Genomic DNA, 20585 nt, shown 5'->3' with positions numbered 1-20585 from the left:
TATGCAAATAGGATGTACTCCTTGCAGTTGCATAACTAGAAGCCTTCAGAAAATTATATAATGATTTACATAGCTGTTCTCTTCTTCAAAAACTAGTGAATCAATCTTTTTTTAATTTTTTTGTTTTTTAAATTTTTTTACAAGTGGATCAATCTTAATGAAATCTTTCAAGTTGATTTATTGCTCCGAATTTTGCTTTTTAATGTCCATTCAATTTTTATTCTTCAAATTTTTAGTCTTGAGTTTCATTTTTAGAACTATAATTTTTGTCTCTTCATATATTTCCATGATACCTTGTTACTTTCCTAACATCCAAATATTCTGGCTGTGGAATCTTCACAATGATTGTAACATGATGGTGTGTGTATTTCCTTGCTATGTATTTTGTCATATCATATTCTCTATTCCTTACTTTTGCATTTAAAAGTAATATTATTTGAAATTTTACCTTGGGACTGTATATTGTTTCATGAGCTTGGAATTTCTTCTTTAGTTACAATTTAAAGAACACTAGTATCAGTCTGGTTTTTAATCTATGCATATGATAATTAACATTATAAGGTCTTATAAGATAAATGAATCTGATGCTGAAAAAATAAAAGGGCGAGTGGGAAAGGAAAAGGAGTTGAAATGTGTAATATACATGCACCAGTCCTCTACAGTGAATGTAATCATTATGTACTGCAAACAGGCACCAATAAAAGAAAAAAAAACAAAGAATAATAGTATACATAACTATCTAGATTTTATACTGACTTGTTTAGAGGTGCTGCATCCTCTTAAACAGAAAAATTAGATACTTTTGAATGGGTTTTGAAAAAAATGAATTTACTTGTTTGATCAGCTTCCTCAAACTGTAATTAACTCCACTTTTAGAAATTAATCCAAATTGAGATTCTAAATCTGATTGCTGATGCAAATGGTACATTTCACTACTTTATATGTTCTCTTTAATAAACCCCTATATGTTCTAGTAAATCTTAATTATTTTTCTAGGGCTTTTTTTTAAGCTTTTTCTTGAGCTTTCAAATTCCAGCTTATTAAAAATAAGCAAAAACCATAATACTCTCAAAAATGTGCTGTCATCTACATGAACAAGTATCATCAAGTAAAGTTTCATTATAGACCATTACCTTACACCAAAATTGAAATTCAGGAAAAATATTCATTGCTTAATATTTGGTTAAGTCTATAAATGAGAAATAGATTAATTTATTGCCTTTTTCTCCTTATTGATTCATTTTTTCAACAAATATTTTATATCCATTATTTACAAAGTATTTGGAAACCATGAGTAAATAAGTAATAAATGAGTAAATTATGTAATATGTAGGCAAATGGTACATGTTACAGAAAATATTAAAAAGTAAGTTTAGGGGCATTAGCATATGGACTGCCTATTTGGAAGAAAGAATTTGGAATTTAATGGTTAGGTTGGTTTTTAATGAGATTAATTTTGGACAGTGACTTGAGAATATGCAAGTGTTAGAGACAGGAGATATTTAGGGAAAGAGAGAAAAGGAGTAAGGGAGAAGGGAAGAGAAAGTTAGAGACCAAAACAGAGACAGAGGAGAAGGAGAAGAAAGAGGAGGAGGAGAAGAAGAAAGAAGAGGAGGAGAGGAAGAAGGAGGAGGGGGAGGGGGGGGGAGAGGGTGGGAAGAGGGAGAGGAGGGAAGGAGGAGGAAAAAGAGGAGGAAGAAAGAAAAGGAGTTCCAAGAAGAAAAGAGAGGAAAGAGGGAGAGAAGGAAGGAGGAAGAAAAGGAAATGAAGGGAAAGGAAAGGAAAGGAAAGGAAAAGGGGAAAGAGAAAGGGAACTGGAAGGGGACCAGGAAGGGGAATGTGAAGTGGAATGGGAAGTGCAAAGGGGAAAGGGAAAGAAAGGGGAAAGGCAAGGCAAGGGCCAAAGTTCCTGTATCAGGAGCCTCATAAACATATTCACCAAACAACTAGAAAGAAGTGTGTTTGCTGCTAAAAGAGGAATGAGAGGCCAAGTCAAGATAGAGGCCCAATGAAGAAAGATCTTTTATACCATTGTGATTGGCATTTATTCAAAGAGAAAAAGATGTTATTAGACTTTATATAGAAGAAATTCTTGCCTGACTTTCATTTTAGGTCATTATTCTGGCTAATTTATTTAATTACAGAAAGGGGAGGAGAGAAGCTTACAAAAATTAATGCATAGAGGGGCCAGGGATTTAGCTCAGTGGTTTCGCCGCCTGCCGCGCAAGCGCAAGGACCCGAGTTCGATCCCTGGTAACAAAACAAACAAACAAACAAACAAACAAAATTAATGCATAGAAAAGGAGGGCTAGGAATGGGGAAAAAATAAGAACCAAGATGCATCATGTAAAGGTACAAGTTCCCAATGAGAAATGTAATTGTATTGTATACCTAAAATGTACCAATAGAAGAATTAAAAAAAAAATTAATGCATAGAGATGAGTTTAAAAAAAATTAGTGAAACCTAGGTTAAAAAAAAAAAAAAACACAGCATCTCAGACCAAGGCAGTACTTTTAGTGAGGCAAGATTATATAAGGGATGCATTTTGTATGTTAGGCCACCATGATTTCCTGAAGAATTAGATTTGGATGTTCAGATAGAATTGAAAGTGATTCTAATTGGTCTTCAGGACTGGAAGAATAGAATAGACATCAATCGAAAACTCCCCAGGGCCATCGTATACGTAGAGTATAAAAATTTTCAATACAGTTATGAATTTTCAAAGAAAAATACTAAAGTAAATCTAAAATTTTTACATAGTCTTTAATATTTTCTAATTTGGAAAATCATGATTAACCCAATCACTTGTGGATCATTGTTGCCGCTGAATGCAGTATTTGAGGAGTAAATCCACATTATACTAGCTTGGATTCCCTCTCCCTCAACTACCTCCTAAAGTGTATTGGGCAATTTACATCATTAAAATGCTAGGTAGATTTTAAATTTTACAGACCATTTATTTTTTTTCTAAAAATTCATAAAATTATTGTGAAGTATTCTTGAAATTCACATCAATGTTCATGTATTTATATGAACCAATAAAAAGTCTTAGAGGCCCTCAGAAAAACTATAATAGAAAAGAAATAATCATAATAATTAGTAATATCTTATAGTGCAGTGATAATTTAGAGGAAGTCAAACTGTTTGGAGGCTATCTTTGTGTATGGAAGGGCTTATTAGGTGTCTTAAATTACAGACATGTCGTATTCTGGGGTTTCTACTTTCTTGGGGAAAAGAATAAGGTGTAACCCTAATCTAGTATTATTTAAGTCTGCCTTGGCACTCAACTGCTTTGAAATTCGATGAATTTGGTACTCAATCCATTTTGAATGGAAAATTTTGTCCTGGTACTTGCTTATTACTTGATGGGTGAGCTAGAATGTATCCTTGTCATTTACCTTGTGATTCGCTATTCTTTCCAATCAAAACTATTCCTTTGGTACTTAGCCTTTTTTGGATTCATACCTCCTGGAACCAATTAATGTGAGTATTGAGGTACCACTGTATCTAAATGATTCATGAAAGATACCCATATTTGCACATTTCTCTCTCCACATCTAAGGAATGAAGAACAAAAAAAGTTTCCAGAGAAAATACTTTGTTCTTTTGCTTCTTGCCTCATTTCTGTTCTCACTCTGGATAAGACTGTCTCCCACTCCCCTGGTCAGTTTGGAGTGCTGAGCTTACTTAGTGATAGAGTCTACCTGAAGAGCAGATGTCAGGCATTCTCACTACAAAGAGAAGTCAAGTAAGAGGAGCAAAAACCTTTCTCATGTTGTTTCATTGAAATCAGCACAAATTGAAGTTCCAATTTGAAGCTGGTTTTGTGTCCAAAAAAAAGGTAAAGACAATGTGTCTAGTATAGTCTTGTAGCATAGATAGACCTTTGATCAATCATGAAGACCACACCATACTGAAGTGTTAAAATACCTCCCGTCTGCTCTTATAGCACGGACATATCTTGTCCGTGGGTACAATGGACCTCTCTGTGTCTGAGAAAAAAGGAGACAAGTGAGTTTCCAATGAGTAGGAAGGAAACTGGAAAGACAGACCTTCACCCAGTGCTCAAGTGAATAGTTTCCTTCTGTAGGTAGAGAAAATCAGCAAAGGGATAAATGAACAAAGGCATGAATAGCCAATAAAAGATGAGTGTTAGCATTAAGAAGATACATTAGATCTTCCAGGAAAAAGTAAATCATGGTCATATGAACTGAATAAGTTATTCACATAAAATAATGTATTTTCAAAATGAAATTGCATTCTCCAAACTAACATGGACTTCTTTGTAAATGTCTTTTATAAACTTAAGACTATCCATTAGTAAGATTGGAATTGGGGAGAATTTGAGGACAACATTTGAAAATGGAATGTTTTACATGTAAAAGATTAATAAAATATTAAATTCAATGTTTAACCATGTTTTGTTAGTTTGATTACTTCATCTTTTCATTAACATCAGAAAGAAACTATATGTCCAACAATAATCACAGACATTTTTCTACAGTATTTACCTTAAATTAATTTCAGTTCAAACCTAGAAGATAGATATTTTACCTTGGCAAATTACCAAATCTCTTGTGATCCCACTTTTCAAATATGAAAGATAAAGTTAATATCAAAAGTTACTATGCTTGCTTCATAAAGACTATGGTAAGAATTCATGACAATAATATATTTCAAGCATTTATCTAATTTACCTAACTTTAAAATGGAAAACATGATCATAAGCCTTATTGAATATAAGATGAAACAGAAGGGAACATATTTCTTAGTATTAATATTTTATTGCTGAGAGAATTCATTCAGAGTTTGAACATTTTATTTGGAATGTTGTAAAATATTTTTATAAATTTGGGGGGATTTATACCGTATACAGAAACTGCTCAAAGAAATGTTCTGAATAGAGGCTGTCATCTTTCTCATAAGGCATTTTGATTTGTACTACCTCTCCTTTTCCCTGAAGATTTATAATCATATATACGCATCAAGTGCTGAGGAATATTACAATTTTCTGGACAACTCAAGCCCCCAAATCCCATTAATAATGAAAATATCTAGACAAAAAACACTGCCTTAATTAAATGTACATTTTCACTACTGGTATCTTTTTTCTTATAAAATTTCAAGCAAAAGTGTAATTAATATTGAAGCCAAGAAGTCAGGCAATGTAGGTTAGAATCTTGATTTAGAAATCCCTTCCTTTTAAATCAAGCTATAATAATGTATTGTTTAAGAGGTCCAGAAAAAACTGCCAAATTAAAAATATTTTCTTAATTTAAAATATTCAAAGTCCTGTCTACCAGAGAAATCTTGTTAAATTAAAAACTCTCCTAAAAATTCTAATTAGTGGAAAACTGCCACATTATTACTTCATTTAAGACACAAAGATAGCATGTTGTGATTTTCATTCTTGTGTTTACAGCATTGAGAAGATACAGCCATTCACACAATGACAGCAATCAGATGTAGTTAGTTTTCTGACTATAGTTTCAGGAAGAGGGGTCCAACATTTCTCAAGGCACTAAGTTAAAAATTCACATGAAATATGATTGAAAAATATTGGATATTCAGCGAGACTACATCAAAGAATTCTTGATGGGAAAAATATATGGCTGAAAAATTTATTTAAACAAACAGAAAATAAGAAAACAATGAAGCAATCAGGATCAAGAGAGATCTGACTAAGTTGGCATTTCTGGGCATTATATTGGCAGTAGAATTATCTAACTCACTTCTCTAATTGGATAAAGATGTATTGGTAAGACCCAAAGGATAGATGCTGTGAAAACAGTACATTCCTTAGAGGCTGAATGCTTAGAAAAGAAGAGAACTTCCAGATAAATAGTGAGAAATACAAACTTTGTTTTTTCTTTTTTTCTTTTTAATCTTTTCCTTTGTCCTTGTTATATGCCATTGTGAGTGTTAAGCTTAATTATCAACTTCATTGGCTTGGGAGCTGGGTAAGCAATTAGTAAAGGCCACTTCTGGATGTGTCTGGGTGAATCAAGGAGGTGTGGCCTTGGGTATTAAGAGGTCCCTGGTCCCTTCCTTTCTGTTGTTTTTCAATCCTGCTTTGCTTCCTAGCTGAATTAAGCATCCGTGCTGCACCATGTCCTTCTGCCTTGATATTCTTGCACTGAAGGCAGCTGCCTCTGGGTTGAATCTCATAAAACCGACAGCCAAATTAAATTATCTTCCTTTAAATAAGGGTGTTAGTTGTCCTGTCCCACTGAGGGAAACCTAGCTAATGTAGCCATCATATCACAAAAGACCAATTTCAGCTGTTACTCCTCAGAGCCTAGCCTGAAATGCACCAGTGAATTCCTTGGCTTCTAGGCTTGACTATATGACTCTTCTTGAAATGTGTATATTGGACACTACTCAGCAGTGATTGAAATACTATAAAAGTAAATATTACACAGTGATTATTTATGTAAACATAAGGGTTTAAAATCAATACACAACAAATATGTCATCAAGAGGATTAGTCTAGGTATATCCCCACCTCTTATACTTCAATTTAACTTTCTTTAAAAATTCTACTAGCCTTTAAGCCATAATAATTGAGAAAGTAATTTTAAAATTAAGAAAAGGAATCACTAAGGAAATAACCAATAACCAACATTCAGTTATTTAATAAAAAATGGTCCAAAAAAGGCCAATGCATCAATGTGAGTGACAGGAATGATGAAAAAAATGATTAATTGTAAGAAACTCAACCTAGATAATTGATGTTTTGGATGAAAGGGGAGAAATTGAAGATTAACAATGGGTAATCCTATACAAAAACTATCAAACAATCTTAATATGATCAAAAGCCATTAATAAAAGTCTACAGTTTCAGAAATATGTTATATGGAATCTGGAGATTTAGAGAATTTTTGAGGCCTGAGGATTTCTATATTCAACAGAAATTCTACGTTATCTATTAAAGTGACAAAAATTTATTTACTTTGACATTAGATTTAAGGAAAACTACTTTGATTTTCAAATCAAGAAAATCCAGAGTTTTATAAACCTTAGCATCACGTATTTGCTTCCTTAAGTTTCAATTTGTGTTTTTAATTTAAATGGATTTTTCATTTCAAATACAGTATATACTTTTAACATTAAAATAATGTTGCTTTCTCAAACTGATGTCAGATTTAACTTAGAATAAACACAACATAATAAAACTAATAAATTATTAGCAAAATAAAGGCTAATACCTGGAGTATTATTTTTTTTGAGGTACTGGGGATCGAACTCAGGACCTTGCACTTGTAAGGCAGGCGCCGTGCCACTGAGCTAAATCCCTAGCCCCTATCTGGAGTATTTTTAAAGAGAAAAAAACCTAACTTGTTGAAAGTTGTAGTATAAGTAAGCTATTGCTGGGTAATAACTAGTCATAATTTGATTCAGAGAAAGAGAATTGATGAATGGGTACTTTTCTCTAAAAATAACTGCCATCAGTTCCACTTCCGTTTGTGTAACCTGGATGAAGATGGTGAGGACCTGGGTGAATAAACTGTTGATCAGGGGAATGTAACAGGACTGATTTTTAGGGTAGAGAGAAAAGATTATAGAAAAACACTTAAACCACAGTGAAAGATCCCATTCTCACTATGTTCCTATTCATCTTACTTGTGCAAGATTTGAAAAGTTGGAAGCACCCAGCTGCTAGCCAAAGTGTGAGAAAAGAAACATTCTCATATACTTCTGGAATATCTTATTGACATAAGTATTGGCTGTTAAATATTTCCATTCATGGGAACTGTGCACATTTCCAGCACAAAATTAAATCAACAAATCTTTAAAGGAGATAGCTTTAAATGATTCTTACAGATGAATGAAGCCTTGTCAGTCATTCTAAATGATATCTTCTTCAATAGCATGAATACTATGATTGATGTTGGTACAGTCTTTTGATTTCAATGTACTGTATTTAATCATGTTGTTCTCCATATCAGTAACATTAGCATTTTTTGTCATTTAATATTTTGATTTTACATTACTTTCAAACAACTATCTTATTCCCCAAACTAGGTGGTAACTCTCTGAGGCCCAGAAACTAATCTTGGATATATTAGTATCAGCCAGTTTCCATCACAGTATTTTATGTGAATATGGGATCAGTAGCTGTAGTTTGAATAAATAACCTGTCTCACTCCAAATATTATTGAGGATTTTTGTAGGCACTGATGAAGATGAAAACAGTATGCAAATATTTTTCATGAAATTTACCGAAGACACACTGCATGTCAACAATCTACAAGACCCTGAGGATATAATTCTGCTCTAGTGTAAACACAATCTGATACATATTCTAGGAGATAAGAAAGTTATTAAATAATCACATATAATTAAAAATTCAAATAAAGGTCCCTAAGAAAACAAACAGTTGCTGCATCTAGTTTGGAATTCTACATTGTTTTGTGAAGAAAAATGCTCCTTCAATATCGGGTTTTTTATTATATGCTAAACACATTTCTCTACATATTATTTCTGCATCCACCTGAAGGAATCACACATAGTTTACAATGATGCCAGTCATTCCTATAGAGTAAGTAGACCTAGCAAACAGAAGCCCAGTGTGAGTCTGCATTTTGTTATTACTACTATTGTTTTACTACTCTACTTACTTTTAAATTGACAAATAAACACTGTGTATGTATTTTTCATGTATTACATAATGTTTATTATGTGTGAAATTAACAAACCAAGTTAATTAACATATACATTACCTCACTACAATTTTACTTTCTTAGCAATTTTCAAGTATAAAACACATCATTATCTATAGTGGTAATATTGTTAACCAGGTCTTGTGAACTTATTCCTCCTATGTAGTTGACATTTTGCAACCACTGACGAACATATTCTCAACCCCTCAGCCACACTCCAGATCTTGGTAACCAGCTTTCCATTCTTCACTTTTAGGAATTCAATATTTTTAACTCTGTGAATTAATGAAAGCCTGTTACCTGTCTTTCAGTGCCTGCTTTATTTTTCTTAGATAACGTTTTCCAGTTTCATCCATGTTGTTACAAATGACAGGGTCTTCTTTTTTTTCAAGGCTGAACATTATTTTGTTGGATATATAAAACATTTTCTTTACTCATTCATCCATTAATGAACACTTAGGTTGACTCCGTATCTTACCTATTGTGAATAATGTTGCTATGACGCAGCAGTGAAGATGTCTCTTCAACATATTTACCTCATTCCTTTTGGAAATATTCTCAATAGTGGGATTCTTAGATCATAAGGTAGTTCTATTTTTTATTTTTTTCAGGACCACCCTTTCTGTTACTAAAGTGGCTACACTAACAGTATGCAATGGATTTTCTCCATGGTCTCTGTAGTACTTCTTATCTTGTCTTTTTGACAAGAGCCATTCTAATAGGTATGAGGTGATACCTCATTGTGGTTTGAATTTGTATTTTCCTAAAGATTAGTGATGTTGAGCATTTTCTCATATACCTGTTAGGCATTTTTATGTATACCTTTGAAAAATATCTATTGAAGACTGTTGCCCAGTTTTCAAGAGTTACTTGCTTTCTTATTGAATTAAGCTCCTTAAATATTTAGGATATAAATTCTTATCACATAAATTATTTGCAAATCTTTCTCCCACAGGTTTGCTTTTAATTTTGTTTATTATATCCTTTGCTGAGCAGAAGCTTTTGAGTTTGATGCAGTCCCACCTATTTTTGCTTTTGTTACCTATGTGCTTGGGGTCTTATATAAATCATTGCCAGGATCAATGTTTTGGAGCTTTTGTCCCTTTTTTGAGATTAAAAGTGGGGTTTTAAAACACTTCTGTTGGATTTTTCTATGAATGAATATTGCCTAGAAAATAATCAGATGCAGTCCATAGTTGAGCCTGCCTGGAATCTTCAGTTAAACAAATTGCACCACTGCTCAATCCAGGGGCAAAATATCCTGCCTTTTAAATTTAAAGTATCTTTGTTTGTCTTTTAGTCTTCTTACACAGAAAAACAATTTTCAAGAATGAGCTAATGGTTTTAGTTACCAAAGGTAATAAGGTAATATTCCAGTTACCAAAGCTCCTTGTAAATGTTTAAGTCAAAAGAAAACAAAACAAGTAACTGTAGCTAATCTTCTCATTTAAAATTCAGTTTAAGCAACATATGGGCATCCGCAAGTATAGGCTGAAGAAATTTGGTAAGGAACTGACACTTTTTACAGTTTCTCAAAGATCCTTCGCTTTGCTTGTTTGACTTTTTAACTCCAGTAAAGTACAGCTAGACTTCAGTAAAAAGAAATAAAACGAACACTTTGCTTCTTCATACCTTTGCTGCTGCTGTTTGCATTTCACCACTCAGCTTATAGAGAAGAAATCTATTACTCTGCAGGCACTGCTTGCAGAAATGAAAGATAAATTTTTCTTCTAGATGGGACAGATCTGTGACACTCATAAAATATTAATGATGAAAGCTCTGGGAATTAGATATATCCCTGACTATAGGTTTCTCTTGACAGTGAAGTACAGTCAGTTTAACCCATTTTTTTTCTATAAGATTCACATCAGGAATGATATGAAGGGAAAAGAATACATGATTGAAGATTCAGATGAGCATAGATATTTGAGGAAAGGTAATCTTTCTGTCTTTCGTTTTCTTTCATGTTTTGTGTTCCTTATCTGCCATAAATTTTGCTGAGTGGTGTAGTGTGGTCGATTTGATTCTTGAAGCTGCTTATGTGCTTGTGGAGGAAATTTCCTGGGAAGAATGCAGGAAATACACAATTTTTACTGTTTAATTTAATATACAATACAGCAATAGATAACACTTATGTGATTATAGTTATCCATGTGCTCCCAAATTAGGGAACTGTTGAATCTATATTCAAGTATCTATAATCTTTACTAAGGACTTCATGTTTACTTCTTCAGATTTTGTTATTTGCAAAATGTTCCATAACCGACACAAATTTATAATGCTTTTAGGTTACTCTCTCTGTAGACTAATTGGTCAATTACCATTATTTTGACTTTTTTTCCAACATGTTTTTCACTTTATACATTTTATACTGGATAATAATTTACACTAATGAAATCTAAGGATGATTGAAATTTATAATTATTTTATTATTTTACCCTGATTAATTAAATTATATATGTCAATTTATTAAAATATATTATGTTAAAGTATCTATAATAAATTTGAACTTTAGAAACTAAAATAATAGGATAATTTCATTTGAAATTTATGGAAAATCTATATAAAATATATCTCTAATAATTTTTAAATTTTTTTGAAATATTTTATGTTAACATAGTTACTGTATTATTGAGAATGATGTCAAAAAGGTGGCAGAATAGTGTAGTCTGTTGGTTGTCACCCTCACCACATGGAATCACAACAAAGTGAACAACTGCAGTCTTACAGGAGTGACAGAGGAAGTCCTCTGTCAGCGAAGAAGTGGTGGGATCCCTGTGGAGTGCAAAGATGCAAGATAACAGTACAAAAAGGATAGTGAGGCACCTTCCTCTCGCATACTCTACCCAAATCTGCTCCTAGACAGGATAGACTTCTCCAAACAGCAAACGGGTGAGCTAGAGACTCCCAAAGTACCCACTGGTCCTGCAGACGACTGCACAGGAGACCCTTACAGTCGTCATGGTACCCATGTGGCAGTACTAACACAGAGTAGGATAACACTGTGTTGTACAACATACGCCCCCCTGACCTGAGCCCCTTCTGCACCGTGTGACCTTGGGACTCACACACAGGTGCAGCTGATAGAAGTCTGTGGGTGGGCCAGCAGCTACTCTACTCAGCTCAGACCTCTTGGCAAGCTCACTGCACAGCCTGTGATGCCATACAGTGGCCAGATCGACCACAGTGACAGGAGTACCCTGGACCTCTAGGCACCTAAACCTTGACAGCCAGGCAAGAAGAGGCTTTGCTCTCAGAAAAAAATACTACACCATCACAGTTACAAATACTTTAAGTTCTAGCAACTGAAATGACTGTGGACAGTGTTCATAAGGATTATAGCTGAAGATACTATATAAAGACCACATTATAAAGTCCACCCAAAAGGAAAGGTAGCACATTATACCCAACAGCACCTGAGTATCCATGCACAGGAAGACATTTCTTCCTATTTGCAATAAAAGGGTCATAAAACTATAAAATCCAACTGTTTTACTAGCTCCACAACCACATAGGGACACACAGTTATTAAAAAAGGCAAGGAAATGTGGCACCCCCAATAGAACACAGTAACTGTTTTAGTAACTGTACCCAAAGAAACTTATGAAATTCTTGAAAAGAAGTTCAAAATAAACATCTTAAGGATGTTCACCAAAATAAAGAAAAATAGTTCAATGAAATTAATAAAACAGTTTATAATGTGCATGTACAGTTCAACAAAGGTAGGTATCCAAAAAAGAAAAGAAACAGAAAGCTTGAAGCTGAATATTTCAATGAATCAAATAAAATATACATCTTACAACCACAACAAATAAATGAAACAGATGAAAGAATGTTTAAACTTGATGACAGGTATTTTGAATTAACCCAGACAGAGGGTAAAAAAGAATAAACAATGAAGAAAGTTTATGGGACATATGGGATACCATTAAGAAGAAAATATTTGTGTTATGGGAGATTCAGAAAGATAAAATATGGTGAAAGTCACAGAAAGTCTATTTAACAAAATAATTGCCCCAAACATCTAAATCTTAGGAGATGTAGCAATATAGGTCTATGAATCTCAAAGAATTCCAATTAAATTCAACCCAAAGAAGCTCTTTCAAAGGTACATTTATAATAAAACTGTCAAAAGTCAAAAGGAAATAGAGAATTCTGAAAGAAGCAACAGGAAAATGTGAGGTTACTGAAAAGGAAATTCTTGTTAGCCTAATCACACATTTCTCATCAAAAATTACAGGCAAGGTAAGAATGCAATGATATATTCAGAATGCTGGAAGGAAGAACAAAAACCTGTCAGTTAAGAGTACCACAGCCACAACGCTGTCATAAATTTAGAAATGAAAAAGAAAGAAAATATTTGTGATAATCAAAAATTAAGGGAATTTATCATCACTAGAACAGTCTTAAGAAAAATGCTTCAGGAAGTTCTAAAAGTGAGAAACTGACTATTATTATACAGAAATAGAATTCACTATTTGAAAGGCTACACAAATAAAAAGCAAAAAAGAAACAAATTTTATTGATTCAGAAATCCACCAAAGTACAAAGAGTAACATTGAGAAGAAAGAAATAAAAGATATAGAAAATTACATATTAATAGTAACCCTCAATATAAGTGAAATAAATTCTCCAATTAGAAGACGTAGACTGGCCAGGTGTGGTGGTGCACACCTGTAATCCCAGCACTCCAGTGTCTGAGGCAGGAGGATCGCCATGAGTTCAAGACCTGCCTGGGCTATAAAGTGAGACCTTGTTACCTAGAATTGCTTTTTATATTTTGGGTCTCTTGCTCCAAATGAATTTTTGGATTGTTTTCTTAAGGTCCATGAAGTATGCTTCTGGGATCTCAATTGGAATTGAATTAAATCTATATGGCGGTTTTGGAAGTATGGCCATTTTCACTATATTAATCCTTCCTACCCAGGAGCAGGGGATGTCTGTCCATCTTCAATCTCTCTTTTCAGAGTGCCATACTTTTCAGAGAACAGGTCTTTGATTTCTTTCATTAGGTTGATTCCTAGGTATTTCAGTTTTGTGCATGCTAGTGTGAAAGGAATTATTTGCCCTATTTCTCTCTCAGTGAGTTTGTCATTCGTGTAGAGGAAAGCTATTGATTTTTGTGTGTTGACCTTGTAACCAGCTACTTGACTGAATTTGGTTATTAAGTCCAGAAGACTTTTGGTGGAGTCCTTGGGGTCTTCTATATAGAGTATCATGTCATCTGCAAATAATGACAATTTGACTTCTTCATTACCTATCTTTATTCCTTTTGTTTCTTTCTCTTGTCTAATTGCTGTGGCTAATGTTTCCAGAACTATATTGACCCCACTATTCCACTGCTAGGGATCTTCCCCAAAGAATTAAAAGAATCATACCACAGTGATATATGTGTGCCCATGTTCATAGCAGCACAGTTTGTGATAGCTAAAACTTGGAAACACCCAAAATGCCCATCAACTGGAGACTGGATAAAGAAAATGTGTTTTTTTTTTTAATAAAATGGAGTACTACTAAGACATAAAAAATGAGAAATTAGAGACATTTATAGCTAAGTGGATGCACATTGAGGCAATACTCTTAAGTGAAATAAATAGGACACACATGTATAAATACCGAATAGTTTCTCTGGTGTGAGAAACTGAAAGTGTAAATAAGGACTAAAATGTATAATAGGTATTGTGAAATAGGAAGAAAAGGGGCAAAGGGGAAGGAAGTGGGAGGGCTAGGGGAAAGGATAGAAGAGAATGGGATTAATATGAGAAAAGAGAAAAATAGGAACAAAATCTTTGTAAATAGGGAGGACTGGAGGGGTTGAAGGGAGGGCTGGGCAAGGGTGAAAAATAAGAACCAAGAGAGACTATGTAAAAGTGCAAATTTCCAATGATGAATGTCATTATACTGTATACCTAAAATGTTCCAATGATTAGAATGAATAATCGATAATGCAAAATAGGAAGAAAAGGTCCAAAGGGGTAGGGGTAGTGGGAGGGGCAGGGGAAAGGAAAGAAGGGAAAGGAAAAATGATGAGAAATGGAAAAAATGGAAATAAAGTCTTTGTAAATAGGGAAGGGTGGAGGGTGTGAAGGGAGGGTAGGAATGGGAAAAAAATAAGAACCAAGATGCATTATATAAAGGTACAATTCCCAATGAGAAATGTAATTGTGTGGCGTACCTAAAATGTACCAATAAAAGAATTTAATAAAAAAAAAAAGACAAAAAATTTTTTAAAAAGTGAGACCTTGCCACAAACAAACAAACAATAACAACAACCAAAAAGAAGACATAGACTGAGGAAAGGGAAAAGAGGCAAGATCTAACCATATCCTGTCCATAAATGTGGCTCATGGGAAAGATGCATATGGACCTACAATGAAATAACAACAAAATACATTCTACACAAAGAAAACCAAAAGTGAATAAAGATAGCTGTATTTCCATCAGACAAAAACACACATTAGGTAAAAATTATAAAAAAGTAAACCTAGGCCTTATATTATGATGAAAGGAGATATAAAAATTATAAGTATGCATGCACCTAACATTGGACCACTAAAATATATAAAATAATTATTATTATAACAGGCAAAAAATACAATGCAATACAATAATTGTTGTCAACCTCAAACCCTGACTTTTATCAATGGACAGATAATCCAAACATAGAAAATCAACATGGAAAAATAGGAATCCATACTACAGTGGAAAAGAAACTTACAGTCATTTAAAGACCTCAACAGTGTCAGAATAGATACTCTTCTCATTAGGACTTTAAAGACTGTCTGGAATTCATTTTTAAAAATTGAAATCCTCATGTATTTTCTCCAACTAATACAAAATAAAATTGGACATCAAGAAGAGAAACTGTGGAAATTATAGAAATATATAGAAATCAAATAATATACTTCTGAATAAGCAATAGTTCAAGCAAGAATTAAAGGAAAACTTTACAAAATTGAAACAAATGAAAATGGAAAGAAAATATGCCCAAATCCATGAGATACAGCAAAAGTAATGCTAAGGGAAAAGTGTATAGCAACAAGTATGTATTTAAAAAACTAGGCAGAATGCAAATAAACAATCTGACAATAAAATTCAAGTAACTACAAAAATAATAAACCAACCCTAAACGTATTAAGCAGAAAAAAAAATAAATATCAGAGAAGAAACAAATCAAATTGAGAATCTTAAAATACAAAAGATCAATAAAAAGTTGGATTAAAAACCCGCAAAGAAGCTAGATTAATTTTGAAAGCTCAAATAAAATAAGAAATGAAAAGAAGTACAAATGATACCACAGAAATGTAAAAGATGATGAGAAGTTACTATGAACCATTTTATGCCAATATTTAGAGAACTTATAAAAAATAAATAAATTATTGGACATATACAACTTGCAAGCCTAAACCATGAAGGAATATAAAACTTAAATAGACTAAAAATGAGAACAAAATTGAATCAGTCATAGAAATTTCCCAACAAAGAAAGAGAGTAGGGCCAGGGATGTAGCTCAGTGGCACCAAGCACAGGGTCCTGAGTTTGATCCCCTGTACAAAAAAAGAAAGAAAGAAAAAAAGAAAGAAAGAAAGAAAGAAAGAAAGAAAGAAAGAAAGAAAGAAAGAAAGGAAGGAAGGAAGGAAGGAAGGAAGGAAGAACTCAGTGGCTCCACTCTTCAATTCCAGTACACTTAAAAAAAACTAATATTAGTTATTCTCAAAATATTCTAAAATATTAAAAGGCAGGTAATTTTTCTCAATTCATTTTATGAGACCTTCATGAACTACCTTGATACTAAAACAAAAGAAGAACAAAACCAAAGAGAGGAGCAGGAGATGGAGGGAGAATCAGAACGTTGAAAAGATACTTTCATCTCATAGTGATTGCAGTACTTTTGCAAAAACCAAGGCATAGAATTAATCTCCTTTTTTTGTTGAAATAAAGAAAAAATGAAAAAAAAGGAAGGGAGGAAAGTATACACACAATGAAATACTATTCAGCAATAAAAATACAAACTTTTCAAACTGGCAACACAATGGGACTAGGGGACAGGAGAGAACTATGTTATGTACCAAAGTGAAGCACAGAAAGACAAAGTCTGTTCTCACTTATAGTAGAAGGCTAATAGTATCCCAGAGATTGAGATTGGAATAGTTTTTATCAGAGGCTAGGTGCTAGAGAGGCAGTGGTTAACATGTACAAGGTGCATCTGAGTAGAAAGAGTAATTTTAACGTGTCCCGTGTAAAATCCACTTAATATGTTAAAATATTAACACATTTTCACATTTTACTGAGAAGTATTTTGTCCTATAGTACAGCAGGGTAACTCCATTTGACAACATTCAACTGTACGTTTCAAAATAGTTAATAGGGATGATTTTGAAAACTCTGAACCCATAAAAAATGATAAATGTTGGAGGTGAGAAATATGCAGTTATGTGGATCCAATCATTTCACATTATATAGATGTATTGAAATATCATAGAATGCCTACTAAATATGTGCAATTAATGTCAAAATTTCAAAAAATTTAATAATGCTAAATAATATGCTTATAAAGCCACCTCTTTGCATTAAATACCTCAGAAAGGAAATAATCACTACAACTGATAGCAAAACAACTAAATATTACAGTATACTTATAAGTCACATTGAAAATACAAACTGATTTGCTAAATATTAACCTGAAAAATGATTATTTTCTAATTCATACCGTTTATTTCTCTACTTAAGTAGGGAGCATTCTTACAGTGATAACATTATCTACATCAAAATATTTATAAATGGAAAATGTATGATTAAATCTGTGGAAAATATACTTTGGTAATTACCATTTACTTCACTGAATTTCTTATTTATGGTGTATGTCTTCTATTATATTTATCCCAAGTATATTTGAGAAATTATCAGCCCAATATATCCCTCATATGCCTCTGAAGAGTTCCTAAGGATCTGTCCCTACAGTGTGTTCAAATTTCTGGTTGATGATATCCACACAATGATACATCAGCATATTCCATTTTATGAATTGGCCCCTTAGAACATTCATGGACAATTGTAATAAAACATTGAAGCTGTTGTAAAGGTGTCATGAAATATATATATTAATAGTAAGTAGAAGGAATGAGGAAATGTAGACTAATTACATGACATCTCATTTTCCTTGGTAACTTGATGGCCATGTACAATATCTGGACTTTCTTCATCCTGAGATCCATACATAAAACTGAAAAAATAAACTCTGTAATCCAAATGTCCTTGTGTTATCCAATTTCCCATACATGCCTGCAATGCAATAACTGTGGCTATGGTATAGTATAGTATAGTATAGTATAGTATAGTATAGTATAGTATAGTATAGTAAATTTCTATCACTGCATTCCTAATTTCTTGGAATCCAAGCTAAGCCTCCTTAAAACTTGCCTCTTTTCTGCCCTACTTCATTGATTGGTTTCATTGTAGGTCCTGGGCTCTCTCATATGAGGTATAAAACTTTTGCTGTCATACTAATAATAATCCAATACTGAAAAAGAGTTTAAATTCAAATGAAAATCACAAAATTTCTACTACTATTTGTAAATTCTCAATCGACAGTTGCAACTCTTCTTATTGTCTGTGGAAGCTACAGAAGAAAAGAGTAGAGGAAGTGTATGGAAATCAGCGAGGGTGTTATTGATCACAGCAGCTGATCACAGCACTTCTGGGTAGAGTTGAGAGAAGTTACTGCAGTTACCAGGAGATCTGGGGAGATCTGTGCCTCATAAGTGTATCAGTTTCCACAATCGACAGTTGTCTAAAGGAATAAATACTTACACGGCATCAAATTCCAGAAAAACAGCAGCTTTGGTCTTCAGAAGTACCTAAATAACCCAGTGTAGCACTGCATTTTAAAAAATGTAAATAGTACTTTTATGTATACATGGAAAAAGTAATGGAAAATAATAACATTTATTCCTCAGACTACCTTTGCTTAAGGGAAAAACATACAATTTTGCAGGCCTGTTATTTTCAGAGAATTTTCTTCACATATCCGTTGTATCATAGCTGGACAGATTTCTTTTGAACACCCTTGTTAACATAGTCTGGCAGACATTCAATAGCAAACTGTGTTCCAGGCAATGAATTTATAATGTTGTAGCAGAAACAATCTCTTGAATGTTGTAAGCCTTTATATATGATTGAAAAATCAATAACCTGGATAAATGAGTAACAAACTAGCCTATGCACTTTTTAGGTGAAAAGAAGCTCAGTAATGTGGATTAAATTTACTTTCTTAGGGCATATAATTCTGTGTTCAAGTGGAATATTTTAAAATATGTTGTATTTATTGACTAGCATAGACAAAAATCAATGATAATGTTGAAAGGTAATTATATGTATGTATATATCTATATATTGTTATATAATATAATTTAAACCATTAATTTTACTATTATAATATATAATTTAACTAGTACAAACAAATGTTCTCTTAATGATATACAAATAAAATATATTAAATAGTTTATTCTATGTTTTGTATAATTTAGAAAATATAATAAAAAATATTAAGATCATAAGATTACATGGAAATAACAAATGACCTAGAATATTGTTTATTTTTCTTTTATCAGTAATGAGCCAATGGGTGGTGTTAGTAATATTGGATTTTTTTTTTTCAGAGAATGAGCAGTTTCTGTAAGGATAGATTATGACAACTTCTTCTTTAAGGTGAGATTCAGTGTCATTCACAGTGATATTTAGAGGAGCTACAAATATTTTATACATTAACCATTATATTCCATAAGTAGAATTGGAATAGCTGCGCATGCCTAAATTGAGGGCATTTTCTCTTTAGTTTTACATCCCCAATTATTTTTGTTCACCAGTACTACATTTTTTTCTTTTTTTTTTGTACCGGGAATCGAACTTAGGACCTTGCACTTGCCAGGCAGGCGCAGTGCCAGTGAGCTAAATCCTCTGTCCACCAGTATTACTTTTAAGATTAAATTGTACAGAAGATTTCTTGGCTATTTCTGTGTACAGAGCATTTAACTTGGTATTTTGATTAAGGCTTGAGAATATATTGACCATAGAAGAAAATCAAGTCATATTATGAAAATACAATAAACCAATATATCTGGTATAATTAAAATATCTCACAGAAGCTGAATGGACACCACACACACACACACACACACACACACACACGCACTAATATGTTTAACTTTCTCCTAAATTATCAGTAAGTTAGACTGATTTACATCTCATGAATTCCCTAGACTTGTCTCAATGTTACGTGTATTTCTGCTTTGTATTATTTTGTATATTTTGCTTTGTATTATTACAAGAGTTAGAAATTTTATTTTTAATTACTTACATTATATTCACTCACATATTTACTGCTTTTACCCACTATTTATTCATATCAGATCTTCAACCAGATCTGGCAAGTAGAAGCATATTCTTTCTAATTTCCTATATTAAGGGTTTCTCATTAGAGTATTTGTGTTTTTCTATTATTCTTGACAAATAACTTCCTTGGGTTTAAGTCGAAATTTCAATAAATTTGACTGTATTATTGAAGTATTTATTCCACTGTTATCTGGCTTGTGTTTATAATACAACAACTGTCTGTGTAAGTTATACCTAATTTGCCATTTCTTTTGATTCCTTTTAAACTTCTCTTAATCTGTGATCTCAGTGCTTTTAGTGTCCATGAGCGAGTGTAACCATGTGGCATTTGTCTTTCTGTGCCAGGCAAATTTCACTTACCCTCCAGATATATCTGCTTTGTGGTCAATGATAGGATTTTCACCCTTATTCTTTGGTATTCTAAACAGGCTATGATGTGACTAAGTGTATTTGTATGTATCCCACTTTAGATTATCGATGTTCTCAAATTTCAGGGTAGGTATTTTTCAGAAATTCTGGAACTCTTCGAT

General features: G+C 32.9%; 1 protein-coding gene across 14 annotated transcripts in view; it reads left to right on the top strand.

The window, feature by feature from the left end:
• The window catches only part of Mgat4c (MGAT4 family member C), a 732252-nt gene that overhangs the window by 644293 nt on the left and 67374 nt on the right, over positions 1-20585 (top strand). For 2 of the 14 annotated variants that reach the window (XM_087192571.1, XM_087192568.1), the window contains one exon: positions 19323-19371. The exons of the other annotated variants lie outside the window; for them this stretch is intronic. The gene's annotated coding sequence lies outside the window, so the exon portion shown is untranslated. The remainder of the gene's footprint in view (positions 1-19322; positions 19372-20585) is intronic. 14 annotated transcript variants of the gene reach the window in all.

The sequence above is a fragment of the Heterocephalus glaber genome, unplaced genomic scaffold (genome assembly GCF_053883595.1).
Source record: "Heterocephalus glaber isolate CG9 unplaced genomic scaffold, H.glaber_assembly_v1.0 deba00001572, whole genome shotgun sequence".
Classification (NCBI taxonomy): Eukaryota; Metazoa; Chordata; class Mammalia; order Rodentia; family Bathyergidae; genus Heterocephalus; species Heterocephalus glaber.
This window is presented reverse-complemented; position numbering and strand designations above follow the sequence as displayed.